Below are 7,187 nucleotides of genomic sequence, written 5' to 3' on the forward strand. Positions count from 1 at the left end.
CAACCGCCATAATATCAGTCATCATTCTTATGCTTATGACACTCAACTCCAGAAGAGTGATACCCCTGAAAAATTGTTATCGCTCTTGCAAGAAACATCCAACTGCTTCCTGGACATTCAAAACTGGATGACTCGAAATAAGTTACAATCGAACGCGGACAAAACTGAAGTAATGATCATAGGAACTAAACAAAAACTGTCATGTCAGTCCTGCTACTGTCAACTGCGGCGCATCAGTGACGTCCGGAAATATCTGTCCACTGACGCAACATCTAGACTTGTCGTTTCTCTCATTCTCTCTCGCCTTGACTACTGTAACTCTCTATAGTCTGGTTTGCCTGCTTCATCCATTCAGTCCCTTCAGCGCATACAAAACTCTGCTGCCCGACTCGACCTCAGAAAGAAAAGATCAGAGCACATCACTCCTCTTTTGCAACATCTCCACTGGCTCCCTGTCTCACACCGAATAAAGTACAAGATCCGTCAGCACTCTATGTTATAGATGTATTCACAAAACTGCCCCTTTCTATCTCTGTGGCTGCCTTCACCTCTACACTCCATCTCGCTCACTACGATCGGCTTCAGATCCACTCTGTTTACGCATACCCAGATTCAAACACTCGACTGTTGGCCGCCGGTCTTTCTCTGTCTCTGGACCTTGCGATTGAAATGAACTTCCTCTTTCGCTTCGTCAAGTCTCCACACTCAGCTCTTTCAAGTCTGGCCTTAAACCCAACTCTTCCTAAAATAGCCTCCCTTGCCTGCCCTAGAGTTATGCGTGCGTGTGAATGACTGGTGCGAAAGCGCTTTGATTTGTCTCTGCACAGGATTCAGCGCAATATAAATACCATTATCATTATTATTATTATTATAGAAACAAGGGACCGGGGAGAGAGAGAGGGGGGGGGGGAGAGAGAGAGAGAGAGAGAGAGAGAGAGAGAAACCCGGGATCGAAGAGAAAGAGAATAAAGGGAGAGAGAGAAAGCGAGTGGAAATTCCCGTGTGACAGGCCGAACTCTGCCCCTGGCTAGTTTATACCTCGAGTACACACTTTGTTGTTGTCTCGTTCGTCATTTATCAGATGGATTCCCCCGTCTCCTCGACGAAGGCGGCATTACGTCGCAGGTCCTCCAGTCCTCCGTAGAGCTTCCGGGCCGCTGGTAGGTTTTCTCTCGGAGCGCTTGGTGGAGCGGGCAGGATGCAGCAGATGTTCTGTTGTCTGGCTGTTCTTCAGGGGCACTGCTCTGTGTCACCGATACGGAGTTTCGTGTGTAGGTGGTGTTTCAGGCGGTGTGGCCTGTCCTGAGCCTGAAAATGGCTACCTGCTCTCGACGAGTCAGCAGGTAGTACGGGTATGTTGTGGCGTGGATGCTGCTGCTTCCATTTGTTCTGCAGCTTGGCCTTAATGATGGTCCTGGATTCAGAGTAGCTGGTAGACCTGTCCATCTGCTCTTTCGCAGTGCCTTACTTGTGGGCTGCTGCTGTTTTCAAGGCTTCTGCTTCGGCTCTGTAACTTGTGGAGTACAGGCCGGTAGCGAAGCAGATCTTTTCTTCTCTGCTTCCTGGATACTGAACATAGACTCCTGTCCCTCCGTTCCGAATGACATCTGTCGCAGAGCCGTCAGTGTAGACATGAGTCCAGAACTCTTTGGGGAACTGGGTGTGGAGGTGTTCAAGGGTGAGGGACTTTCTTTCAGGGCTGCTTTGGGAATCTTTGGGGCCAACACCAGGGGTGCTGGACTGGTTGAGGGGAGGGGTTCCTTCGCTCCAGGCAGGGACGGCAAGACACCGGGGTATCACTTTGGGGGCATGGTCAAGGATATCCTGATGTTGCCGTTCTAGGATCCTGCTCTGATGTATGAACCTCCCTCTCTTCAGATGTCCTTTTGTTGGCTGGGACAGTCTGTCCTTCATGGGATGGACTTGCAACCTCTTGAACTTGGCAGCCTGGGTCAGGAGTTTGGCGTCTCTGCCGTCCTCAAGGGGCTGGAGCTCTGTGATGGCTTCAAGCTCCTGAAATGGCGTAGACTTCATGGCCCCTGTGATGATACGGACCGTAGCTTGATTCTGAACCTTGCTGATCCGTTCAAAGTGGACTTGGCCGTAGTGCCCCGTGCAGTCATGCCATACTCCAGCACTGGCCTGACTCTACCAGTGTACAGCCTCCTGAGGGTCGTGTTGTCTGCGCTCCACGTTGTTCCTGCCAGCTTCTTCATGAGGGCAAGTCGTACTTTTGCTCTCAGTTGATTCTGCTTTCTCTGCTTGCTTCTTCCACGTCAGGCGTTTGTCAAAAGTGACTCTCAGGTACGTGGGGTTGTTCTCAGCAAGCAGACTTTGTCCACTGATGCGCACGTTGGCCTTCTGTTCTTTTGGGTGAGAGGCTGAAAACTGTGTAAGTGGAGTTTTTTGGCATTATTTGTCACCATCCACTGTTTTGTCCAGCTTTGGAGAACATTCGGCACCTGCTGTAGTCTGTAGTTGGCAGTTGTGGGGTGTTCTTCCGAGCACCATAGGACAAGACGTCTGCACAGATGACTCCCTGGACTTTGCGTGGCATATCTTTGATGATGTCGTTGATAAAGACGAGGAATAGTGTAGGGCTGAGGACACCTCCTTGAGGAACTCCTTCTCTCAGTGTCTTCTTCCGACTGTATGCTCCATTGACATGGACTCGGGCCTTCCTATTGTTCAGGTACTGCGAGATCCACTGGTACATACAGCCAGTCACACCACTCTTCTGGAGCTTCCTCCGGAGCCATCCTTCCAGACTTTGTCGTATGCCTTTTCCAAGTCTATCCACACCGTCAGTGTATGCTGTTTGTCCTGGAAGCCATCCTCGATCTTCTGGGCTATGTAGGTCACTTGGTCCTCAGTGGAATGATGTTGGCGGAAGCCTGCCTGCTCTGGAGTGATGATGTTGTTCTTCTCCAGGTGCCAAACTAGGCGCGAGTTGATCATACGCTCTAGGAGCTTGCCCACGCAGCTAGTGAGGCTGATGGGGCGATAACTATCAGCCCTGGCTCTGTCTTTGCCCTTCTTTTGGATGGGCACCATGTCAGCTTCTCGCCAGCTCTGTGGAATATGCCCCGACTTCCAACTGTTGTTGAAGAGAGCAAGGAGTTTGGTCTTTGCTTTGGTGCCAAGGTGTTTTAGCACTTCGTTCGTGACTTTGTCAGGACCTGGAGATTGTTTGTCCTGCAAAGACTTTACGGCTTCTTTAAACTCCTTCAGTTTGAAAGGCCTGTCCATATATTCAGGTTGGTCTTGGTCATCCTGATGATTCTTTATGGGGATACTTTAACCCCCAGGGTTAAACCAGCCTGGGCCATGCCATTCCCCTCCAGAATATAGGCTACCCCCTATGTATATTTCGCTGACCCATCCAGTCTGTATCACATTTTTATCAATACATATAGTAATGATGATAACAATGGAACTTTATATAGCGTTCCCTAACATTCAAAGAGCTTTACATACAATGATTGCAAAAACGTAATAACAAAGGAGAAAAATATGTTACAGTGTATTACACAAAAACCTACCAGCAAACATATAAAAAAAAAAAGCGGCAACACACACACACACACACACACACACACACACACACACCACCACCACCACCACCACCACCACCACCAGTGACTACGACCGTGACCACCACCACCACCACTGACCACCACCACAACAACAACAACAGCAACCAGACATTCATGCCGACTTTCAAAATGATAACCTTGACTGTCGCGCATAAGTTCAGTCAAGGCGGATAAGATGGACAAACAGAATGGGGCCTCCACAACTGTCTGAATTTTAAGTGATATATTGGGCCAGGTCGGAGGCAGTGTGTAGGACATAGATTTTTTTTTTTTTTAAAGAAAGAAAAAAAGCAACAACAACAAACAACAAAACAAAAAAAAACCCAGATACATAAGAATATGGATGGAGGGCAGTCGTGACTCTAAAGTCGAGGGTGAAGGTGGTTTGGGTGGGGCGGGGGCGGGGGGAGGGGGGTGCGGGCTGTTGAAAGTGGAGTAGAATCATACATTCAATGTCCATCTCAAAATCTGCACCGTTTTACAATTGTTTCTCTGCGCTGACATAATTCTTCTGATAGCGATTATTACTACTTAAACTTGACGATAATGACTGTCATTCTTCAAATAAGAGGGAAAATGTGACGTCTAGTCTCTCGTGATATTCATCATGATTGCCAAGTAATCTTTAATGAATGTCAAGGTCACTGAATAAGTTCCATTTCGAGGCTTTTGGGCTTAAAACGTAACTTGGAAAAGTAATTCTGGCTATGGCTTTGACCATCTGAAGTTGTCAGTTTCGTGAACTGAAGCCATAATATGTATCATGTTCCACACACCAGTCGTGCGGATTGTTGTTGAAATTTAAATCAGTCCTTCATCATTTCCTTCTAAGCATACCGTCGTCAGGTGTTTTGTTTTTGTTTTTTGCCGGTTTTTTCCCCCCGGTCAGTGAATTCAGTTCAGTTTCTGTCTGTCAGTTGATTTGGCGGGAAATTATATTTTTTCACTCCATTGCCAAGGAAAAACTGAACACTTGTTTAGGCCCTATATGTATTTGCGTGTTTGCTCAAATGGGCTTTTTTCCGCCACATTTGATTAAAAAAAATTTTTTTAATCTATTTATTTATTTACCGTTCCTGTATTCATCTGTTTATTATGTCTGTAGAAGACTCGGTGTGTCAAGTCAAGTCAAGATTTTATTTCATGATGGTAAATCGAATAAGCAACAATTGCTTTTTTACATCAAGCCATCAATGAAAATAATAATAATAATGATAAAAATAAATAAATAAGAATTAAAAAGAAGGAAAAAAAAGAAATAAATAGGAGAGAGAGAGAGACGGAAGAAACATGCAGATGAAGAGCAACAATAACAATAAAATGCATATATATATATATATATATATATATATATATATATATATATATATATATATATACAAGAATATTGTGATAAAGAAATACACAATTGCATTTCCATTTCACACACACACACACACACACACACACACACACACACACACCACTGAACACAAATTCTCGGACACAATTACACCATGCCCATCCCACCCACATGCACATGTTCCCCCATATAGTACAAAATCCTTGCCAACGCAAGCATATACAAAACATTTCACAAATAATAGAAATATTAGACAAACAGATCAAAATTTGTATTACTTTAATTATTTTCAATGAGGTGATTCTTCAGATTTTTCTTAAACACGTTTTTATTTACGATACTCTTTAGAGTGAGTGGGAGATTATTCCATAAATTTCCACCAGAATACAGAAAGCTGGATTTGTAAAGGTTGTTTCTTGGTCTGGGTATGCAGAGCATGTGGTTGTGTCTGTGTTCATTAGTTTTAAAAGTGTCTGCAATCTTTTTTGGAACATTTCCAGACATAACATAATGCATGCAAACAGCTTTGTTGAAGTACAGCCTGTTGTGAAAAGATAATATATTATGTTGTTTATAGTCCATTGGGGTCAGGGAGTTCGGTTTTAACAATATCATTTTCAGTGCTCTTTTATACATACGGTGAATAATCTTCAAGTTTGAGAGGCTACAGCATAAAGTTGACGCATAATCGATTACTGGCAGAATATGTGCACAGAAGAAGAGCTTTCGTGAATGGACATTAAGGATCTTTTTGATTTTTTGCTAGTTGAAGTATTCTATTTGAGAGACGTTTACTTAAGTACTTCGAGACAGATCTTTATCAATAATGACACCCAGACACCCAGTGTGTGTGTGTGTGTGTGTGTGTGTGTGTGTGTGTGTGTGTGAATGTGTGTGTGTGTGTGTGTGTGTGTGTGTGTGTGTGTGTGTAGGAGGGGGGGGAGGGGGGCTACCTGCCACTGATGCCCTGCTCCGAAAGCCTGCACTGAGACCTAAGATAGATCTCGACCGCTGTCACCACTCAGTTTAAAAATCATATGCCGCCAGTTTCAGTTTCAGTAGCTCAAGGAGGCGTCACTGCGTTCGGACAAATCCATATACGCTACACCACATCTGCCAAGCAGATGCCTGACCAGCAGCGTAACCCAACGCGCTTAGTCAGGCCTTGAGAAAAAAAAAAATATATATATAGATAGATAGATAGATAGATAAGCGTACATACATAAATAAATAAATAATAATTATGATATAAAAAAGATAGTAGTAATGAAAATAATGATAAAATAATAATAATAATAAATAAATAATTAAATAAATAAGACAACAATGATAATAAATAAGCAAATAAATATAAAACATGAAGACACACATTCACACATACACCCACACATGCATAACAGATATGCCCCCAAAACGCAGTTTCACAGATATGAAAGCACAGTCAAATACATATAAACGTACATGAGCTCACACACACACACACACACACACACACACACACACACACACACACACACACACACACACACACACGCACGCACACCACAAATTTCCCTGCACCTCCTCTGCCCCCTCCTCCACACACTCATTTCTAGTCTATGTATCGCAGCTTCCACGGCACACACACACACACACACACACACACACACACACACACACACACACACACACACACACACACACACACACACACACACACACACACACACACACACACACACACACACACACACTCACACACAGATGAACGCTTACTTGTACAAGCACACACACACACGCCCATATCTCCCACCCCCAACCCCGCACACATATATACAAAGATATATATATAATTATTATATACGTTCCAATATCCTGTTGCTCCCACAGTGTAGGCATGCATACACTCACATACCTCATCCTCTACCTCACCTCCTCCCTGCACCCCCACATCCCCCTCACACACACACACACACACACACACACACACACACACACACACACACACACACACACATACATGCACAGAACTCTCCTGACACTTGTGTACACTTACACTTTCACGCATGCACAAACGCATTCAAAAACACAGACCCACACATACACACAAACACACACACGCACAGAGGCTGCCACTGATTGGCCGCAAGAGGGATGGGAAAAGATCTCTGATGCCAAGAACGTGGCGTCTAGTGTGTTGCTCAGTCTATTCTATTTGGAAAAGCCCACAGAGACTCTGTTCCATTTTGAAGAAATTTGCGCAATGTTGG

The sequence above is a fragment of the Babylonia areolata genome, chromosome 13 (assembly GCF_041734735.1).
Source record: "Babylonia areolata isolate BAREFJ2019XMU chromosome 13, ASM4173473v1, whole genome shotgun sequence".
In the NCBI taxonomy this organism is placed as follows: Eukaryota; Metazoa; Mollusca; class Gastropoda; order Neogastropoda; family Buccinidae; genus Babylonia; species Babylonia areolata.